Raw genomic sequence first — 21399 nt, forward strand, 5'->3', positions numbered from 1 at the left:
TTCTGTCATTATGAGGGGAAGAAATTATATTCTATGGTCTTCAGAAATGCTGTTACCAGCTGCACTGCTAAGCGTCTACTGGCAGGAGGGTAGGTCTCAGGAGAATGACCGAAAAAGAGAGAGAGAGAGAGAGAAAAATGTTCAAATTGCCATCGTTGAAAAGTCACAAAAACGATTAACTTGCTTGCACTTACTTCAGCATCACTTTCTAGATTTCAGATAACCCTTAGAGTATTAGAACTTCTGTTTTTGTCATACTACACAGATTGTTTTCATCATATATTTGGCTATTTGGCCACCAAAGTCCATTTTACAGAAGGTGCTCTCCTAAAGAAATCTCAAGTACCATACAAATCAAGTCTGTTTCATTTAGCATGTGATGCTAGACCTCTTAATTACTCCGAATTCTATAAAATAAATTGATTCAATGTTAGCAATGAAATGTAGAAAATATATTTTATGTTTTAAAAATCATTGTCAAGGAGCATACAGTCTTGCCCAGTGGGATATCAATTTTCAACTCCAACTCAAAATGAAAGGCTTTTTCCTCTCTGGAAAGATTGGAATGTAAAATACATGTTCAATTACGGAATGTGGAGAACACTGGAAACTATTTGGAAATCAGAGAGCTCAGGTAAATGATTCCCTCAGTTTAAAAAAAAATTATATATATATATATATACACACATATACACATAGACTGAGAACTTAAACAATGTGTGCACCAGAGCGTTAGCACAAAAAGACAAATAGCCATGAGTTTGGATACTGTTCTCTTGTTATCCAGGACAATATGTTTGATTTGTCTGATTTACAAATACATCCCTGAGTTAAGACCAAACTCTTTAAAAGCTTTTAAAATATTATCTATTCTTATTTGTGATAACATGGGCACTCACCAACCTTTATAATACTAAGAGCCACAAAAAATTATACATACTTTAGAAAAATAAACCAATGGACAGCTGATTAAGTTGTTCAAAGAACTCTTCATTATCCATTAAATTTAACATGAGCTGCTGATTGATGACTTTCTTTTTCTCAGAACAATTACATATAACCTATTCATCTAAGAAAATTATGGTATGATATGACTCAAACATGAAATTTGCTGATTTGTACCAAAGATGTTTTCTATTCCTTGACATCCAGGAAAACCCATTTGAAAATATTTAATAACTAATAGTCTCTAAAATATTAAGTAACTTGCTATTCATGGTGTTCATGGAAAGAAACCAGTTTTATTATAGCCATGAGGTGTAGCTGGGCATCTCCACACTCATGAAGAGGCAGTTCAATTATCTGACATTCAGTTTAATAGCCAGTCACTGAATGCATTTCATTCTACTTGGAAACCTAAGAAGTCAGAATTTTCTAAGTTACATTTTTTATGTACAATTTTTGGGTTATTAGCTGACAATCCTAAAAATCAGTATTTGCTTCTTTCAGCTTGCAATGACTAACAGTCTCTGCAGGAGAACTTGAGTGCATCCTTAAAAAGGTAAAAGCTAAGGTTGGTACTCTGTGAAAATTGTCAGCCAACAAATTATGCTGATGTATGTTGTCTTAGTTGGCCTTGCTTGTTTTAGACTAGCTGAAAGATTTCCAGTTCTGTAGAAAAATAACTAACTGTTCTTTGTATAATAGCCTGAAATCAGGGAGCATGATACATCCAGCCTTTTTTTCCTCCAGGTTGTTTTGGCTTTTTTTTTTTCTTTTTTGCCACACCATGCAATTTGCAGGAACCTAGTTTCCTGACCAGGGGATGAACCTGGACTCCCAGCAGTGAAAGCACGGAGTCCTAACCACTGGACTGCCAGAGAATTCCCATCAGTGTTTTATAGCTTTCGGAGAATACGTCTTTTACCTCCTTGTAGCCAAAACAAAATCATGTTACTGACACGAAAACACATACATAGATCAGTGGAACAGAACAGACTGCCCGGAAAGAAACCCACACACTTATGGCCAGCTGACCTACAACAAAGGAGGCATGAATACGAAATGAAACACATATAATCACTTTAATAAGTGATGCTTGGAAAACTGGACAACTACATGTAAGAGAATGAAATTAGAACATTTTCTCACACCATATACAAAAATAAATTCAAAGGGGACTAAAGAAACTCAATGTAGGACTGGAAATCATAAAACTCCTAGAATAAAACATACGCAGAACATTCTTTGACATAAATCCTAGCAGTATTTTTTCTGTATCTGTCTCCTAGGACAAAGGAAACAGAGACAAAAATAAGCAAATGGGACATAATTACATTTAAAAGTTTTTGCACAAAGGAAATAATTAACAAAATAAAAAGACAATCTGCTAAATGAAAACATTTGCAAATAATATGACTGATAAGAGGCTAATACCCAAAATACTCATAACAACAAATACTCAAAACATAAACAACTCATACAACTCAATATAAAATAAATAATCCAATTTTAAAAATGAGCAGAAGACCTGAATAGGCATTTTTTCTTTTTTTTTTTTTTTTTTTTTTTTAGTTGTTTTTTGTTTTTGTTTTTTTTTTTTTTAAATTTTATTTTATTTTTAAACTTTACATAACTGTATTAGATTTGCCAAATATCAAAATGAATCCGCCACAGGTATACATGTGTTCCCCATCCTGAACCCTCCTCCCTCCTCCCTCCCCATACCATCCCTCTGGGTCATCCCAGTGCACTAGCCCCAAGCATCCAGTATCGTGCATTGAACCTGGACTTAAATGCAGTGCACTCGTTTCCATTTTATAATGTAAAATATTAAAAGAAAAGCAATAGAAATTCATCTTTCTGCAAACGGTAGGGGAAAGGTGGTTATTTATTCTTGAATTTTTGGTTATGTCCAAAATAAAACTATTTTTTGCTCTGGCATATTCAGTTGCTCTCTGATCTCCTAAACTCAATGGGATTCTCTTTTAAGGCAAAGCTCATTCTTTTAAGATTCACATGCTAAGTCACTTCGGTCATGTCTTGACTCTTTGCAACCCCATGGATTGTAGACTACCAGGCTCCTCTGTCCATGAGATTCTCCAGGCAAGAGTACTGGCGTAGGTTGCCCTGCCCTCCTTCAGGGGATCTTCTTGACCCAGGGATCGAACCCACATCTCTTACGTCTCCTGCAATGGCAGGTGGGTTCTTTACCACTCGCACCATCTGGGAAGCCCCAACAGTCATATACTACATTCTAAATATTAAAGCTATAAACCCAGAAACACACTTGGATATCCCAAGTGGATGGAGTCCCAGAAAGTGATAATATAATTTAACTTGAACAGTAATATATCAAGTGTGCATCAGATTTTTATCCTTATATTTTACAAACTTGTTTACCAGGTATATGCTATAAAATATACATTGCTATATGCCTTTGGAGAAAAGAAATACATTGAGAAGTATGATCTGTCTGAAATAGTTTAGAAAAAATATGTGTATCCATGACATTTCTGACAAGGTTTTTCACAGCTGTGTACTAATACAGCTGTTTTCATGCAGAGGATTTTTAAATATAGCCCCCAAAACAGACCGTTAGACTTTCAGCTGTTTCTGTGAACAAGTAATGTGTGAAACAGACATATTCATCCCATTCTATTATAAAATCTCTCCACAGCCTTGATCCTCGTCCTGCTGTAGATACCAACCCCTGGGGTAACAAACAGGGATCACATGGGGTCACGTGGGGTCAGAAACGGGATGAAGACGAGGGATGGAGTGACGTTAGGCATGGTCTGGCAGACAACCTCTAGGTGACCAGAAGTTACACGTTTACTGCACCTACTCATCTCAGAGTGGGCCAGACATCATTCTTAGCAAAGTGCTAGCTTATTCTCTGAATTCATTTATATCTTAAAAGTCTACTAAATTGACAGTGGGCACACTGTTCTTTGGAAGTACTGATGCTGAAGCTGAAGCTCCAGTACTTTGGCCACCTCATGCGAAGAGTTGACTCATTGGAAAAGACTCTGATGCGGGGAGGGATTGGGGGCAGGAGGAGAAGGGGACGACAGAGGATGAGATGGCTGGATGGCATCACCGACTCGATGGACATGAGTTTGGGTGAACTCCGGGAGTTGGTGATGGACAGGGAGGCCTGGCGTGCTGTGATTCATGGAGTCGCAAAGAGTTGGACACGACTGAGCAACTGAATTGAACTGAATAATTAACAATGTTGAACCTCTTCTTATGACCCTGTTAACCATCTGTGTGTCTTCTTTGGAGAAGTGTCTATTTAGGTCTTCTTCCTATTTTTCAGTTGCAGTCTTTGCTTTTTGTTGTTGTTGAACTGTATGAGCTGTTGACATACTTTTGAAATTAAGCCCTTGTCATTCACATCATTTGCAAATATTTTCTCCCAGTCTGTAGGTTTTTTCATTTTGTTTATAGTTTCCTTTGCTGTGCAAAAGCTTATAAGTTTGATTAGGTCCCATCTGTTTATTTTCTATTGCCATGGGAGACTGATTTAAGAAAACATTGGAATGACTTATGTCAGAAAATGTTTTGCCTATGTTCTCTTCTAGGAAGTGGCTTAAAGACAAACTTGAGACATGACACCATAAAATTTCTAGAAGAGAACATAAGCATCAGGTTTTAATAATAATTAGGTATGTGTTTTGATTTATATTACCGCAAATTTTCTACTCTCTGTCAGTATTCTCTCATTGCACAGAAGCACAATGATGTAAGGTATTCAATCCTTAGGAACTGGTTTCCCACAACCAGTTGAAGCTGACAGATCATAAGAAAGCTATTATCTCTTGGGTAACAACTAATTATTCCTTCAAAGAGGCAGAAAAAAAATATGCATATTAACCTTTCTACTAGAATGAAAATCTGGGAAATGACTATATAGGCTATTTTTCCTTTTAAAGACTTGAAAGGCTCACTTGAAAAAATGGTAGTTTTCACACTAGTTCTCAGATGGAGGAGGTCCTCAACGGTGTCTTAACAGCCACACAGAGGGCAGGATGGGAGAATAATGATTGGTGATGGTGGGGATCACTCTTCTTGGATAAAAGCAGTTCCACTTTTGTCTGTGCTTACACTGGACTCTACATTAGATTTCATTAGAAGAAACACTCTTAAGCTAAAAGGAAATTTGAAATTCTTGCCCTAAATGAACAGTATGAGTCTACAGTGATGCTCTTACTACTCACTCGAGTCTTTTCACTATAACTCTACAAGCCACCAAATTTGATTTAAATAATCACTAAAATCAGGCAGAAAATTAAAGTATAAGCAATGCATAACCCAAGTTAGAAATAAAGCTTAAAATTAAATGAGCAGCATTGAAAGCTGGTATCTCAAGTTGTTTATTCACGACATACCATATCACTGAAGACACAAGTACACACTTGCTTCGTTTGATTTCATGTACATTATCCCATACCATAAAAGGATTTTCTCCTTTTAATAGCCCCCAATGTAATGGTGAGTTGGAAAATTAACTCTAAATTTCCTCTTTTCAAATGCTCATAACTCATCTGACTCTTGAGCGAGAAATTCTCACACACGTTCTCAGGGTGACGGCCATGTGATCCCCATTGTCTTAATGGAAATCACACTTAGACCCAACAGAGGGCTTTAGCCATTTAGGTATTCCCATTTCCACAGCCAAGGCTGTTGCTTTTCATTTCCTCCGGGTTTTATTTTCTTCCATTAAAACTGTTATAAGATATTTATGATGCACATCCATGAACAAGACACGGCATAAGTGTCCCTTTCCTCCTTCCACAGTCTCTGTCTGTAGCACTACAGTTTCTTCAAATAATCTTCTCCTTGGTACAAGAAAAGTGTACTAGTAAATTCATGTATAATAGGCATAGTCATACTAATCGTAGAGGCTCATGAGTTCATGTGATTTGTTATGTCCAGAATATTTTAAGTGTGAAGGCCCTTTTAACTTCAAAAATTCTCATGAGCTTTTACTTAAGAGTAATTGTACTTTTGGTTTCTGAATAGTGAGAAGACATAATGACAAGAAGACACTATGGATTATAGAATCCTATTAATTAAACTATGTTTTCTTAATTATAAGAGGAGTTTCGTGTATGTTAATCACAGTATACTCTAAAAAGAGCACATTCATGTGTGAAATACATGATACGTTTAATTTACAGACAGGCTTAACACAGTCATGGATTTTTAGAGCCTTTGTATTAATACTAACTCTGGGCCTTGCAGAAATCTTTTCCCTACATGTTGCAAACTCCTAGAAGAGAAAGGACATAGTCTCCAGAATCAGAAAAACCTTTATAAACTTATCCTATTTGATTCCTAGCTTCCTTATCAAGTTTAGAGTCAAGGCTATGTATATTAAAATATATGTGGTACTTGATATGCAATAGCAATAATGTCTCAGAGAAGGCGATGGCACCCCACTCCAGCACTCTTGCCTGGAAAATCCCATGGATGGAGGAGCCTGGTGGGCTACAGTCCATGGGGTCGTGAAGAGTCGGACACGACTGAGCGACTTCCCTTCCACTTTTCACTTTCATGCATTGGAGAAGGAAATGGCAACCCACTCCAGTGTTCTTGCCTGGAGAATCCCAGGGACCGGGGAGCCTGATGGGCTGTCCTATATGGGGTCACACAGAGTCGGACATGACTGACATGACTTAGCAGCAGCAATAATGGCTAATATTTATTACATGTTTACTATGGACTGTAAGTTGGGTTTACACAGCTTATATATCTGTACATCTTAAGACATAAGCTTGTAATAAACAACAACCCCATGAAGTATATTGTGGTGATCAACAGAATCCACATCAGAGTCCAAGCGCTTGGGTTCAAACCTAGTCTCTGAGCTCTAAGATCTACTAGCAACATGATCAAGGACAAGTTATTTAATTTCTGAAGTATTTTCTTCCTCATCTGTAAAAAGGAATAACAATAATTCTTATTTTATAGTATTTGGCAAATGCTTCACAGAACATCTGGAACAGAGTAAGTATTAGATTCTCTTATCATTTTATAGGTGAGACACTGAGTTTGATAAATTAACTTGCCCAAGGTCACATAGATGCTAAAAAAGCACAATTGGGGTTCTAATCGGGTTTCTCTAAGCACATTGTATAGGTGTTGGCCTCTTTCAAACAGATACTTCTCCTCTTCCCACTGCTCCTATTTAGGTTCATCCTTCCTGGGTAATGTAAGGAAAAGGCAACTCAACTGAAGCAGTAGACAGCTGTAACGACTTCAGTCACACACCAATTTACACAGACTACCAGGAGAATGAACTGTTTTCCCACATGAAGCCCCTTTCAGGGAACGATGAAGAGCAAGTGAGACAACTTAGACTTGCAAACCCTTGATTTATCGTATTGGGTGCAATTCAGCAGCAGCTGAGAGAAGCAGCAAGCAGAGCATCCAGAAGCACTTGGGCACACAGGGCCCATCAGTCCTTGAACACACAAGCCAGGTCTACCCTCTATGATTCCTCATCTTCCTCTGCTACAATAAACATGTGACTTGCTTCTGCTAAGTTTTTCTCAAGATGGAGCTAACCTAATCAGGTATTCACATCTTTCCTAAATGTTGTTGATTTACATCCGACTTGTCTCTTCATAACATGATTAACATAAGGAAAATGCCCTCTTACCAAGTCAAGGCAGAGTAAGTAGTACAGGTACACTTAAGTCCTTGCAGAAGTCTGTACCCAACTTGATTGAGCCCTGAGTATCCATACACCCCATTCCCAGGGTACAAATATCCAGAAAAAGAGCAGAATCCTTCCTGTATCTCATTGTCCAGATTTATCTTATTGCTAAAGATATTTCCACTCAATCCTCCGCCCAATAATGCTTATTTTTATTAATTCAACATGAACTAAATTAAGAACTCAACTCCCAATGTCTTTCATAAGACCTTCTATCATATCCCAGTGACTTATAATCCTTAAACTAGACTTCTATTTTAATGCACCCCAGTCCTATCAACTAGTCTTGACAATCTCTCCTCTCCAACACAATGGTATTCTCTTCTCATCAGTGGGACTTTCTATTTGAACTTGACATCAGAAGTATCGTGAAAAATTATAAGGCATCAATTATAGAAGGCTCAAAGGACTGGGAGCTCAAAGAAGTGCTCATTGTCAGTGAACTTTTATACATCTGTATTATGCAAGGAATAAACTTTGATCCTATGACCTCAAATCTCTCTGCAAACCCGTGTGTGTGAAAGTCACTCAGTTGTGTCTGACTCTTTGCAACTCCAAGGATTATAGAGTCCATGGAATTCTCCAGGCCAGAATACTGGAGTGGGTAGACTTTCCCTTTTCCAGGGGATCTTCCCAACCCAGGGATCAAACCCAAGTCTCCTGCATTGCAGGCAGATTCTTTACCAGTTGAGCCACAAGAGAAGACCCTCTGCAAACCCTTAGGTGTTATTTTAAATTTGAGCTATTCCCTCTCAAAGTCACTCAGAGATTCAAAGTTGGCCTCAAGCTTACACATATTCCCAGAGAGTCCACATTCTTAGCAAAAGTTTAATAGACCATGCTTTCTGATCAGTACCTCAAGCCTTCCACAATGTTTGTATTAGAAAAAATTGTCACTTAAATACTAGCAAAGTGGATTGGCATGTCCTCAGCAAATAACAGATGAAGAATGAACTGAAAGTGAGGTCTCCATTACCACCGGGGTTGTCAATATAATCTTTTTAAAAAGTATAATTAAGGGTTTCCCTGGTAGTTCAGTGGTAAAGAAATTGCCTGCCAATGCAGGAGACATGGGTTTGATCCCTGATCTGAGAAGATCCCACATGTGACACATGAGCCTGTGCTCTAGAGCCTGGGAACGGCAACTAACTGAGCCCACGTGCCAGAACTACCGAAGCCCACACGCCTAGAGCCTGTGCCCTGAAACAGAAGCCACTGCAATGAGAAACCCGTGCACTGTAACCAAAGAGTAGCCCCAGCTCTCTGAAACTAGAGAAAAGCCTGCACAGCAATGCAGAGCCAAAAATTTTAAAAAATAAATAATTTTTTAATTATAACTAAAATTTCCATTAGAAACACCCAAAGCCTTCTTTGCCAAATTGAAAAGGACAAAACTGGTACAAAGAGAATTTCCAAGTTTTTGAAAGGTCATTATGAAACGATAGGATGTAAAAAAAAACTTTTTTTTAATGTGGCATTACCCCCTTGAAACAAGTTGAAAGACAGAAAAAGCTAAAATGTGACGCCTATAACCAGGGTGCTCAGTCAGCCAGTTCCTTGCCAAAATAGTCCCAGAATCACAACTCTGCTGCATTCCTCTCGCCTTTCATATCTGAAGAGTTCTCCTTTGATTAACTCCCTTGCAGTGTGGGACTCCACAGTATTCTGAAGGCGAGCTTGGAACTCAAGGCTGCTAATGACAGGGCAGTTTCCCACAGGCACAACTTCAGGAAGAGGTGAGCACATTAGCCCAATCTGGGGCTTTATTCTCCAGGAGCCTCAGGATCTAACAATCCCAAAAGATGAGCTAAAAGGCAAAAGAAGAATCAATCGGGAAGACACTCAGTCAAAGCTATTTTCTTCTCCCAACATAAACTCAAAACAGGTGTATCACTTATTTTTTACCTCGGATAAACTTTGAACTTTCTGCTTCTATACACAATGCCTAGATTTAACCACTAACTCAACCAAATGTTTGACAAGTTCATCACTGTTGATTGAGTGTGTAATAATCATAGAGGAGTTTAAAACCTGGAGCCCAAAAGAAGCCTTGTAGGTGTCTGTAGGGAGGCTGAGGGAAAGAATTGTTTGTAATCTTGTAAGGAATCAGGTCTCCAGGCAGCTCCTTTTATAAACACATACTGATGAACATGAGTCTGAGTGAACTCCGGGAGTTGGTGATGGACAGGGAGGCCTGGCGTGCTGCGATTCATGGGGTCGCAAAGAGTTGGACACAACTGAGCGACTGAACTGAACTGAAGCTGAACAACTGGCCTGCCAGTTTCATGCGTGTCCTTTCTCAGAGGATAAGGAAACAAGAGTATGAAGGGTGAGAATTTATTTCAGGAGCTATACCAGGTACCGCTCAGTTGAAATAGAAGCATGTCCCGGGGCCCAAAGGAGGGATGACCAAAAGGGCTTCCTGGCAAGTTCTTTTCTAACAAAAGCTTGTTTCTCTTTTTAAAGTACTCAGCAATCTGCACCATTACCCAAACCACACACATTTTCTCGAGTCATCAGCTAGACTATTTTACCAAATAATAATCACTATCATATTTTGAGTACCAGGCTAAATTCCAAATTGTATCTCATGTCTATCACTCCCCAGAAGGTAAATATTTTCCCATTATTTTCATAAATGAGGGACACGGAAACCAAGTTTTAGAGAGCGTCTGTAAATTGCCCCAATTTGCACAAATTGCAAAGGTGAGATCTACACCAGGTGCACCCTGGCTCCAAAGTCACCTCTAATCACAGTTAGGTCTAATATAAAGAACAAATATCTAGCCAAACCTTACAACACTGTGCCTCACTTTTTATAATTTCTCATCATCTTAACACTTCATCATGGGGGGCAGGGAGATGTTAGCCAGAAAATAGCATTGCTCAAAATAGACACCACCACAAATTAGCATCCAGAAACCATGACTTAGGGGTCCTAATTTGACACAAAAGCTTATACCTCGTGACTTCTTGATCAAAGAAGCTGCAAGGATGTTTCTGATTTTTAGGAAGAGATATTTCAAGTGGCTGAGTTTCAGAGACAGCAGAAACGTTATCTATATTTTGGGGCTGCGTACTATGCAAGCCTGCACTGCAAGCCCTGTACTCACCCAGCTTCAATACTGAAGAAAGAGCCTGGAGTCCGTGACAGAGACATCAACGGCCTAACAGATAAGAGGACAGAACGTTCTGAAGCAAGGTCCCCGGGGCAGCGCCACACCAGCCACTGCACCGACCACCGCAGCGAGATGGTGGAGGGCGCGCAGGACGAGGCGGCACGCTCCACTTCTGGGGAAAAGGGGGTGGTTACTAATTATAGGGAAATTGACAGCAGGTTGGCTCATCAGTTACCAGGGCAACCAGCAGAGGGGCACACCCCTCACCACCCTGTTGATAAGCTATCATAGAGGAGATGTGTGTGTGTGTGCTCAGTCATAGCCTACTCTTTGCGACCCCATGGACTGTAACCTACCACACTTTTCTGTCCATGGAATTTTGCAGGCAAGAATACTGGAGTGGGTTACCATTTCCCAACCCAGGGATCGAACCCATGTCTCTTGTACTGGCAAGCTGGTTCTTTACCACTGCCTCACTTGGGAAGCCCATAATGGAGATGTTCTGATTTACAGCTAGAACAATGATCAGCTGGGGCCTGGAATAAGTATGTAGGACGTGTAGGGCATAGGTGAAGCAGGCGTTGGTTGAGTAAGGGATGAACAGAGCCATCTTGAAGGCCTGATCATACATATATCCTAGAAGGAAGGAGGGAAGGAAGGAAGGAAAGGAGGGAGGAAGAAAGGGAGGGAGGTATCTGCATCATCTGGAGAACTTATTAAACAGATTTCTCTGCTTTGCCCCCTGTTACCAATTCAGTACCTCAGCTATAGGTCCAAAGAATGCATTTCTAGGAAGTTTCAAGACGTTGCTGGTCTCAGGACTGCCCATTCAGAACTGCTGCTGTAGAGCAACTGAGGCAGAAGTTCTTAACAGAAGCTGCTCAAATAGTAGCTAAGTAGATTTTAAAAATAGTAATTTGAAAAATACTATCTCATCTCAAAACACTTCACGCTTCACCAGGAGTTAAAGGGAGATGGGAGACGACTCATTTAGTCAAGAATGGAAAAGAATTAACATTCAGAAGCTTGGATTTCTCTGGGCAACAAGTGTGTTTTTGGTTGTGCTGTGTTTACTCTTGGAAAAATGTGGCATCCCGCTTTTATTCTCAAAGGGCTTTAAATGCTTATTAAAAAATGTTCTTTGAAATCAAATAGCTCTTTAAAGGCTGTATTTTGATGATTTGATTGTAAATGAATGAAAAGCATATGGATTAAGTCACACATGGTTTTAAAGAACTACAGGCAAAAGTGTCTAATGAGACACATTGAAAGTTTACCAAACTGAAATGTTTGAAAGAAAAAGTCACTGGATAGAGGAAAACAAGATTATTTTACTCGAATTGGAATACTAATATAACAAAATGTGTGTGTGTGTGTGTGTGTGTGTATATATATATGTATGTATGTAATTATATTAAGAATGTGAACATCCCCTTTAGGTATCTGTATTTATCACTCTGCCAAGGGTCTAATATATTCCCTTTTTGTATTGAAGCTAACCACTCAAATGCATAATTATAAAAAATAAATTTTATTCTGAAATAGGAGTTTCAGACAAATAATTAATAAGATAGATAATATTTGCCTTCTGACTAAGGCTGAGTGATAGCACCTAAGACGGTTTGTGTATTATCATTAGTGAATGATCTACATGTATAAAACACATGTGGTAAAGAATATATTTAGACTTAACTAAGGTTTGTTTTCTTGAATTTTTTTACTTCCCAAAGCACATTTCACATTTCAGAACAATGCTTTCCAGTGTTTATTGCAGAGAGAAGGGAAAAGGCACAGTAGAAGAGATTCAAAGGCGGATCTCCTTTGGCTTTATGTTTCAAAAACAATAAATTTAGGATGAAGAGAAGAAAAACAAATGGTTTGAGGGTTGGAGTTTGAAGATGTGGGTTTCTACAGCTGTGGGTAAGGAAATGGGAGATAATACGAATAGTGAGGAGAGTGGCCAGGCTAAGAGGCTGAAACCAGAAGGTTCTGAGACAGAGATGCAGGACCTATTTTGAAAGCAAAGTCAGCATGTGGGCTGCACTAGAGAGAATACTAAACGTGACCTCTGCTCCATAACCACAGCAGCGTTCCTTCCTGGTTAGCAGTTACAGCCCTCTTGTTGGTGTTCTCGTATGATTGATTTATTCCTTCTGTTTATTTGTCATGGTTGGTCCTTTCAGAAATTTGTAATTAAAGTTATGATGTTATTAAAGTTTTCACACAAAGTTTTCAGAGAACCAGATTTCAGGTTTAATGATCATCTCTGTTGGTTTTTCTTTGTTTGCTTGCTTACTTTTTATGTATTTATTATTGCTTTTCCTCTGTCATTTTTGTGCTTCTTCTGTATTCTTTTCCTAGCTTCGTGAGTTAAATGCCAAACATGTTTGTGTTAATTTTTGAAAAGAAGTACATCTTAGGCTATAAATCTTTCTCTGATGCTGCTATAGCTGCATCTCACAATTTTCGCTGTCATGTGTTTCAAAATTCCAGCTTGTTTCCTATTTGATCCTTAGTTTACTTAGAATTATGTTTCTAGGTTCCAAAGGTACAACAATACCTTTTTAAAATTTTCATTGTTGACTTATAGTCTATGGTGTTTTGGACAGGGACCATGAAATCAATTAGCTGGGGAATTATTAATGTTCTGTGTTGTTCTTGGGGGAAAAAATTTGTGTGTTCTCTAATCTCTGAGCTTAATCATATCTAAATCAACTTGTTGAGCACGTCATTAAAATTTTCTATATAGTTATTAAGTTTTACCTTGCTGGTCTATTATTTATGACACTCCTTATACACTTTTTGTTGTTGTTGTTCAGTCATCAAGTCATGTCCAACTCTTCACCACCCCATGAACTGCAGCACACCAGGCTTCCCTGTCCATCACCATGTGTAAGCAATTTATTAGTTTCTGCCTTATCTCCTTATATTTCTTTTTGAATACACAAGAAGATACATATATTTTTTATTTCCCCATTCTCTTACGCAATCAATTATGTATAATTTTTGTACTTTGATTTTTTAATTTAGCAATATATCCTAAAAAGCACACTCTATGAGTTCAAAGGTTTGCTCTTTATCTTTTCTTATATATATGTACTCTATTGTACTCTATGTTCTCTATTGTACTCTATGTACTCTATTGTATAAATATACCATAATTTAGTCATGCAGTTTCTAACATATGGACAAGTTACAATTAATGTTTTAAAGCATTCTGTATGTATATATTTTCAATTTTGGAAGGTATATCTTTAGGATAAATTCCTAGATGTGGGTTGCTAAATCAAAGAGGAAATGCATATGTAGTTTTGTTATATATTGCCAAATTCTTCTGCATAGAGGATGCCCCATTTTTTCATTCCCGTCTGCAATAAATCAGACTGATTGTTTCCTCACAGCCTGGCTAACAGAAAGTGATGTTAAGCTTTTAAATTTTTGTCAACCTGGTAGGTGAGAAATGTTATCTCAGCATACTTTTGATTTGCATTTCTCTTATTATGAATAAAATTGAACATATTTTCATATGTGTAAGAGCCATTTACATCATTTTTGTGAATTGTCAGTTCATGTCTCTTGATTATTTTTCAATTGAAAATTTTGCCCTTTTTCCTCATATACTATTTTTAAATATATTAGAGGTTTCAACAGTTTAATCTGTGATACATATTGCAGAGTGTTTTTCATGATTTGTCATTTATCTTTTGATTTTGTTAATGTTTTTTTCCCATGGAAAGGGTCTTTTATAATTTTATAAAATGTATCAGTCTTTTCTCTTATTCCATCATGATTTTAAGTCATATTTAGAAAACCCTATCCTATACATGAAGCCCCCAGTGGCACTAGTGATAAAGAACCTGCCTACAACGCAGGAAACATAAGAGACACAGGCTCTATCCCTGGGTGGGGAAGATCCCCTGGAGGAGGGCATGACAACCCACTCTAGTATTCTTACCTGGAGAACCCCATGGACAAAGGAGCTTGGCAGGCTACAGTCCATGAAGTCACAAAGAGTCAGACACGACTGAGTGTGCGCGCGCGCACACACACACACACACACACACACACACATGGGTTATAGACAAATTCACCAATGTTTTCTTCTAGCTTCATCTTTTGTTTAGATCTATGATCCACTGATGTTTGTTCTTTTGTATGGTGTGAAGAATAGATCTACCATTTTTTCCCAATGACTATCCAGTTGTCTCAATACCATTTCTTTATCAGTCCATCCCTGATGCACCAATTTTTAATACCCTTTATTCTATGATAAATTTCTGTATGTACTTGGGTCTATTTTGAACTTTCTATTCTATTTCACTGATCTGAATTTTTATGCACCAGTACTTCATTATTTTATTGTTGATTACCTTAATTATTGTTGATTACCTTATCTTTTTTATAGAGAGCCCTTATAGTCCCTCCCCTGTCAACCCATAGCAGTTTCTTTTCATTGTTTATTGGCTATGATTATGTTTCTTTTTTCAGATATATTTTAGTATCAACTTGATTACCTCCAGGTAAAAGGCTTGGTGGTAAGTTTGTTGGGAATCACCAATGTATTAATTAAGGAGAATGATACTGAGATATCTTATCCTAGACTAAGAATGTGCCATTTATATTATTTAGGGGTACTCTCTAATACATATGTTTTGTACATTTCTTAAGTCAATCCTAAGCATTTTTGTCTTTGGCAGGGAGAGGATATATTATAAATGGGTCTTCTCTTCCATTATAATTCCTAAATAATGTTATCTGTGTATATGAAAGCTATTTCTTTTTAGCTTAATTTTATATCTTGCTACCTTGTTAAATTCTTTCAATGCTCAAGTTAGTTTTATCCTTGATTCTGTAAAGTTTCTTAAGTGGCATTTATTGTTTGTAGCTGCTGCTATGAACTAAGCCCCAGATCTTAGTTTCACATTTTAACCCTCAATATCAGACATTTTTTGATGGAATTTTTTTTTAATCTATGCTACAACTATGTACTCCATGGTCCTCTGTCTCACCTTGCATACCTACAGACTAGCAATAGCAGTGGGAACTCCTCTGGTAGCTCTTCATGAACTAGTATGTCTCTATTTATATGTAATTTGAAGTTTGTGATATTCTCTGTCTCCTAGAAATACCATAGGCATGGGTCATTTATGGTTACTTTATGTTCCATTTTTATTACGAAGGTTTGCAAAGAGCTCTGGATTTGGGTGGTGATCACTATCCTGCTACTGCTACTGCTAAGTCACTTCAGTCGTGTCCAACTCTGTGCAACCCCATAGACGGCAGCCCACTGGGCTCCCCCGTCCCTGGGATTCTCCAGACAAGAACACTGGAGTGGGTTGCCATTTCCTTCTCCAATGCATGAAAGTGAAAAGTGAAAGTGAAGTCACTCAGCCATGTCCGACCCTCAGCGACCCCATGGACTGCAGCCTACCAGGCTCCTCCGTCCATGGATTTTCTAGGCAAGAGTACTGGAGTGGGGTGCCATTGCCTATCCTAGAGCCAACCAAAACTCTCCCTATCTCTTTAAATATTTATTTCTCTTCTCTCCTTTCAGAATCCATATTATGCATGTATTGAACTCTCTCATTCTACCATCCATGTCTCTTAATTTTCCATTTGTGTTTGCATAATTTTTAAATTTTATTTTCTGTCTCTTTGTTTCTGCTGTATACTATTCTCATATATATCTTCTAATTAATTAATTCTAACTTCAACTATATTTAACTCTCCCATGTAGATTTCTTTCCCAAATTATTCTTTCATGATGCCTGGATCTCTAAGATAATAATGTGTGTGTGTGTGTTAGTCGCTCAGTCATGCCCAATTCTTTGCGACCCCACAGACTGCAGTCCACCAGGTTCCTCTGTCCATGAGATTTTCCAGGCAAGGATACTGGAGTGGGTTACCATTTCCCTCTCCAGGGGATCTTCCCAGCCCAGGGAACGAACCCAGGTCTCCTGCATTGCAGGCAAATTCTTTACTGAATGAGCTACAAGGGAAGTTAGTATGTACTTAATATTCCATAGGTATATACTTAAGAGTATTATGAGTTTTAAGACATATAGATCCGTGGAATACAAGAGAGCCCAGAAATAAACCCACACACCTACAGTCAATTAATCTTCAAAAGAGGCAAAAATACACAATGGAGAAGAAACAACTACTTCAGCAAATAGTATTGGGAAAGCAGGACAGTTTCATATAAATCAGTGAAGTTAGAACACTCTCTCACACCATACACAAAAATAAACACCAAATAGCTTAAAACTGAAACATAAGATGTGACACCACAAATATCCTAGAAGAGAATATAGACAAAATATTCTCAGACATGAATTTCAATAATATTTTCTGGGCCCCTCTGGTGGTCTAGTGATAAAGAATCTGCCTGCCAATGAAGGGGACATAGATTTGATCCCTGGTCCAGGAAGATCCCACATGCCTCAGAGCAACTAAGCCCATGTGTCAAAAATACTGAGCCTGTGGTCTAGAACCTGGGAGCCGAAACCACTGAGCCCATGTGCTTCAACTACTGAAACCCGTGTGCCTATAGCCCATGCTCTGCAACAAGAGAAGCCACAGTAATGAGAAGCCTGCCTATCCCATCTAGAATGTAGCCTCCACTAGCTGCAACTGGAGAAAAAGCCTACAGAACAATGAAGACCCAGCACAGTCAAAAATAAATAAATAGTTTTTAAAATAATAATAATATCTTCTTAGTTAATTCTCCCAAGGCAAAAGAAATAAAAGCAACAATAAAATGAGACCTCATCAAACAAAATGTTTTGCACAGCAAAGAAAATAATAAATAAAACAAAAAGACAGCCTATAGAGTGGGAGAAATTACTGTAAATGATGTGAACAACATGGGATTGATTTCCAAAATATACAGGTAGCTCGTGCAACTCAAGGGTTTTCCTCATGGCTCAGATGGTAAAGAATCCGCCTGCAATGTGGGAGACCTGGTTCATCCTCTGGGTTGGGAAGATCCCCTGGAGGAGGGCATGGCAACCCCCTCCAGTATTCTTGCCTGAAGAATCCCCATGAACAGAGGAGCCTGGTGGGCTACAGTCCATGGGGTTGCAAAGAGTTGGACATGACTGAGCGACTAAGCACAGCATGCAACTCAAACAAACAAATAATCAAAAAATGAGCAGAAGAGCTAAATACACGTTTCTCTAAAGAACACAAGCAGATGGCAAATAGGCACATGAAAAATGTTCAACATCACAGATTATTAGAGAAATGCAATCCATAACTACAATGCATCAGAAAACTATAAGCCATTGATGAAATAAAAGATGACACAACACATGGAGAGATATACCATGTTCTTGGATTGGAAACATCAATATTAGAAGAATCAATCAAAGCAATCTACAGATTCAATGCAATCTCTATCAAATTGCCAAGGCATTTATCACAGAATTAGAACAAAAAAGAATTAGAATACAAAAGAAGAGTCAAAGAAATCTTAAGAAGAAAAAAACTGGAGGAATCAGGCTCCCTGACTTCATATTACACTACCAAGCTACAATAATCTCTTAAGAGGGTATGCTGCTGCTGCTGCTGCTGCTAAGTCGCTTCAGTCATGTCTGACTCTGTGCGACCCCATAGACAGCAGCCCACCAGGCTCCCCCATCCCTGGGATTCTCCAGGCAAGAACACTGGAGTGTGTTGCCATTTCCTTCTCCAATGCATGAAAGTGAAAAGTGAAAGTGAAGTCACTCAGTCGTGTCCGACTCTTTGCGACCCCATGGACTGTAGCCTACAAGGCTCCTCTGTCCATGGAATTTTCCAGGCAAGAGTACTGGAGTGGGTTGCCATTCCGTTCTCCAGGGGATTTTCTCAGCCCAGGGATCTAACCTGGATCTCCCACATTGCAGGCAGACGCTTTACCGTCTGAGCCACCAGGGAAGCCCATGACAAAGGAGGCAAGAATATAAAGTGGAGAAAAGACAGTCTCTTCAATAAGTCGTGCTGGGAAAGCTAGACAGCTACATGTAAAAGAATTAAATTAGACTATTACCTAACACCATGGCTTCCCTAGTGGCTGAGACTAAAGAATATGCCTCCAATGAGGGAGACCTGGGTGTGATCCCTGGGCTGGGAAAATCCCCTGGAGGACATCACAGCACCCACTCCAGTACTCTTGCCTGGACAATCCTCATGGATAGAGAAGCCTGGAGGGCTACAGTTCATGGGATTGCAAAGAGTTTGTCACAACTGAGCAACTAACACAGCACATACACACCTGATACCATACACAAAAATAAACTCAAAATGGATTAAGCACCTAAATGTAAGACTGGACACCATTAAACTCTTAGAGGAAACGTAGGCAGAAGACTTGGACAAATCGCAACAAGTATTTTTTGATCTACCTCCTAGAGTAACAAAAATAAATGGCACCTAATTAAACTATAAAGTTTTTGCACAGAAAAGGAAACCATAAATAAGACAAAAAGACAACCCTCAGAATGGGAGAAAATATTTGCAAAAGAGGCAACTAATAAGGGACTAATCTCCAAAATGTACCAATAGCTCATTCAGCTCAATATTAAAAAAAAAAAAAAATCAAAAATGGGCGGAAGACCTAAATAGACATTTTTTCCAAAGGAGACATACAGATGGCCAACAAACCCATAAAAAGAAGCCTAACACCACTAACTATCAAAGAAATGCAAATCAACCAAAACTACAATGAGGTATCGCCTCACAATGGTCAGAACAGCCATCATCAAAAAATCCACAAACAATAAATGCTGGAGAGGGTGTGGAGAAAAGGGAACCCTGTTACACTGTTGGTGGAATGTAAATTGATATAGCCACTATAGATAACAGTATGGAGGTTCCTTTAAAAACTAAAAATAGAGCTACCATACGACCCTGCAACTCCTCGGCAAATATCCAGAGAAAAACATGATCTAAAAGGATACATGCACCGCAGTCTTAACTGCAGCCCTGTTTACAATAGCCAAGACATGGAAGCAACCTTAATGCCCACCAACAGAAGAATGGAAAAAGAAGCTATGGTACATATATACAATACTGTTATTCAGCCATAAAAAGCAAGGAAGTTGTGCAATTTGCAGAGACATGGATAGACCTAGAGACTGTCAGACGGAGTGAAGTTAAGTCAGAAAGAAAAAAATAAATATGGTATAATATTGCTTATATGAGGAATATAAAAATTGGTACATATGAACTTACCTGCAAAGCAGAAATAGAGACATAAATGTACAGAACAGCTGTATGGATACCAAGGAATGAAGATGGGATGGGATGAGTTGGGAGAACAGGATTGGCATATATACACTGCTGCTGCTAAGTCACTTCAGTCGTGTCCGACTCTGTGCGACCCCACAGATGGCAGCCCACCAGGCTCCCCAGTCCCTGAGACTCTCCAGGCAAGAACACCGGAGTGGGTTGCCATTTCCTTCTCCAATGCATGAAAAGTGAAAGTGAAGTCGCTCAGTCGTCTCCAACTCCATATATACACTACTTTGTATAAAAATAGATAACTAATGAGAACCTACTGTATAGCACAGGAAACTGTACTCAAGCCCTGTGGTGATCTAAATGGGAAGGAAAGCCCCCCCAAAAAAGGGAATATATGTATACATATAGCTGATTCATTTTTCTGTACAGCAGAAACTAACACAATATTGTAAAACAACTATATGCCAATAAAAATTAATTTTAAAAAATGCAATTAAGTATCACTTATACCAGTCAGAATGGCCATCATCAAAAAGTCTACAAATAGTGTTGGAGAGGGTGTAGAGAAAAGGGAATCCTCCTACACTATGAGTGAGAATGTAAATTGGTACAGCTGCTATGGAAAACATTCAGGAGTTTCCTTAAAAAACCAAAACTAGAGTAATGACATGATCCAGTAATCCCATTCCTGGGCATATATCTTGAAAAGAAAAAGCCTAATTTGAAAACATACAAGCACTCCAACATTTATAACAGCACTAATTACAATTGCCAATCTCAAAAATGACAGAATGATCTCTGTTCATTTCCAAGACAAACCATTCAATATCAATAGTAATCCAAGTCTATGCCTGGACTATTAATGCTGAAGAAGTTGAACAGTTCTATGAAGACCTACAAGACCTTCTAGAACTAACACCCAAAAAATATGTTCTTTTCATAATAGGGGGCTGGAATGTAAAAGTAGGAAGTCAAGAAACACCTGGAGTAACAGGCAAATTTGGCTTTGAGTACAGAATGAAGAAGGACAGAATTTAATAGAGTTTTGCTAAGAGAATGCACTGGTCATAGCAAACACTTCCAACTACACAAGAGAAGACTCTACACATGAACATTACCAGATGGTGAATATCAAAATCAGACTAATTTTATTCTTTGCAGCCAAAGATAGAGAAGTTCTATACAGTCAGAAAAACAAGACCAGGAGCTGACTGTGGCTCAGATCATGAACTTATTGCCAAATTCAAACTTAAATTGAAGAAAGAAGGGAAAACCACTAGACCATTCAGACCAACCAAATAGACCATTTAGGTATGACCTAAATCAAATCCCTTATGATTATACAGTGGAAGTGACAAATAGATTTAAGGGATAGATCTGATAGACAGAGTG

At 38.5% G+C, this 21399-nt stretch overlaps 1 protein-coding gene across 48 annotated transcripts in view; it reads right to left on the minus strand.

Moving 5' to 3' along the window:
- The window catches only part of DKK2 (dickkopf WNT signaling pathway inhibitor 2), a 583019-nt gene extending 570949 nt beyond the window's left edge, over window positions 1–12070 (minus strand). For 8 of the 48 annotated variants that reach the window (XR_008716828.1, XR_008716826.1, XR_008716822.1 and 5 more), the window contains exon 1: window positions 10780–11050. The gene's annotated coding sequence lies outside the window, so the exon portion shown is untranslated. Of the gene's footprint in view, window positions 1–8972; window positions 9474–10779 lie in introns of those variants that run through there. The other 40 variants (XR_008716841.1, XR_008716831.1, XR_008716836.1 and 37 more) reach the window with 20 other exon arrangements.
- Window positions 12071–21399: the final 9329 nt, after the last annotated feature.

The sequence above is a fragment of the Bubalus kerabau genome, chromosome 7, assembly GCF_029407905.1.
Source record: "Bubalus kerabau isolate K-KA32 ecotype Philippines breed swamp buffalo chromosome 7, PCC_UOA_SB_1v2, whole genome shotgun sequence".
NCBI classification, from domain to species: Eukaryota; Metazoa; Chordata; class Mammalia; order Artiodactyla; family Bovidae; genus Bubalus; species Bubalus kerabau.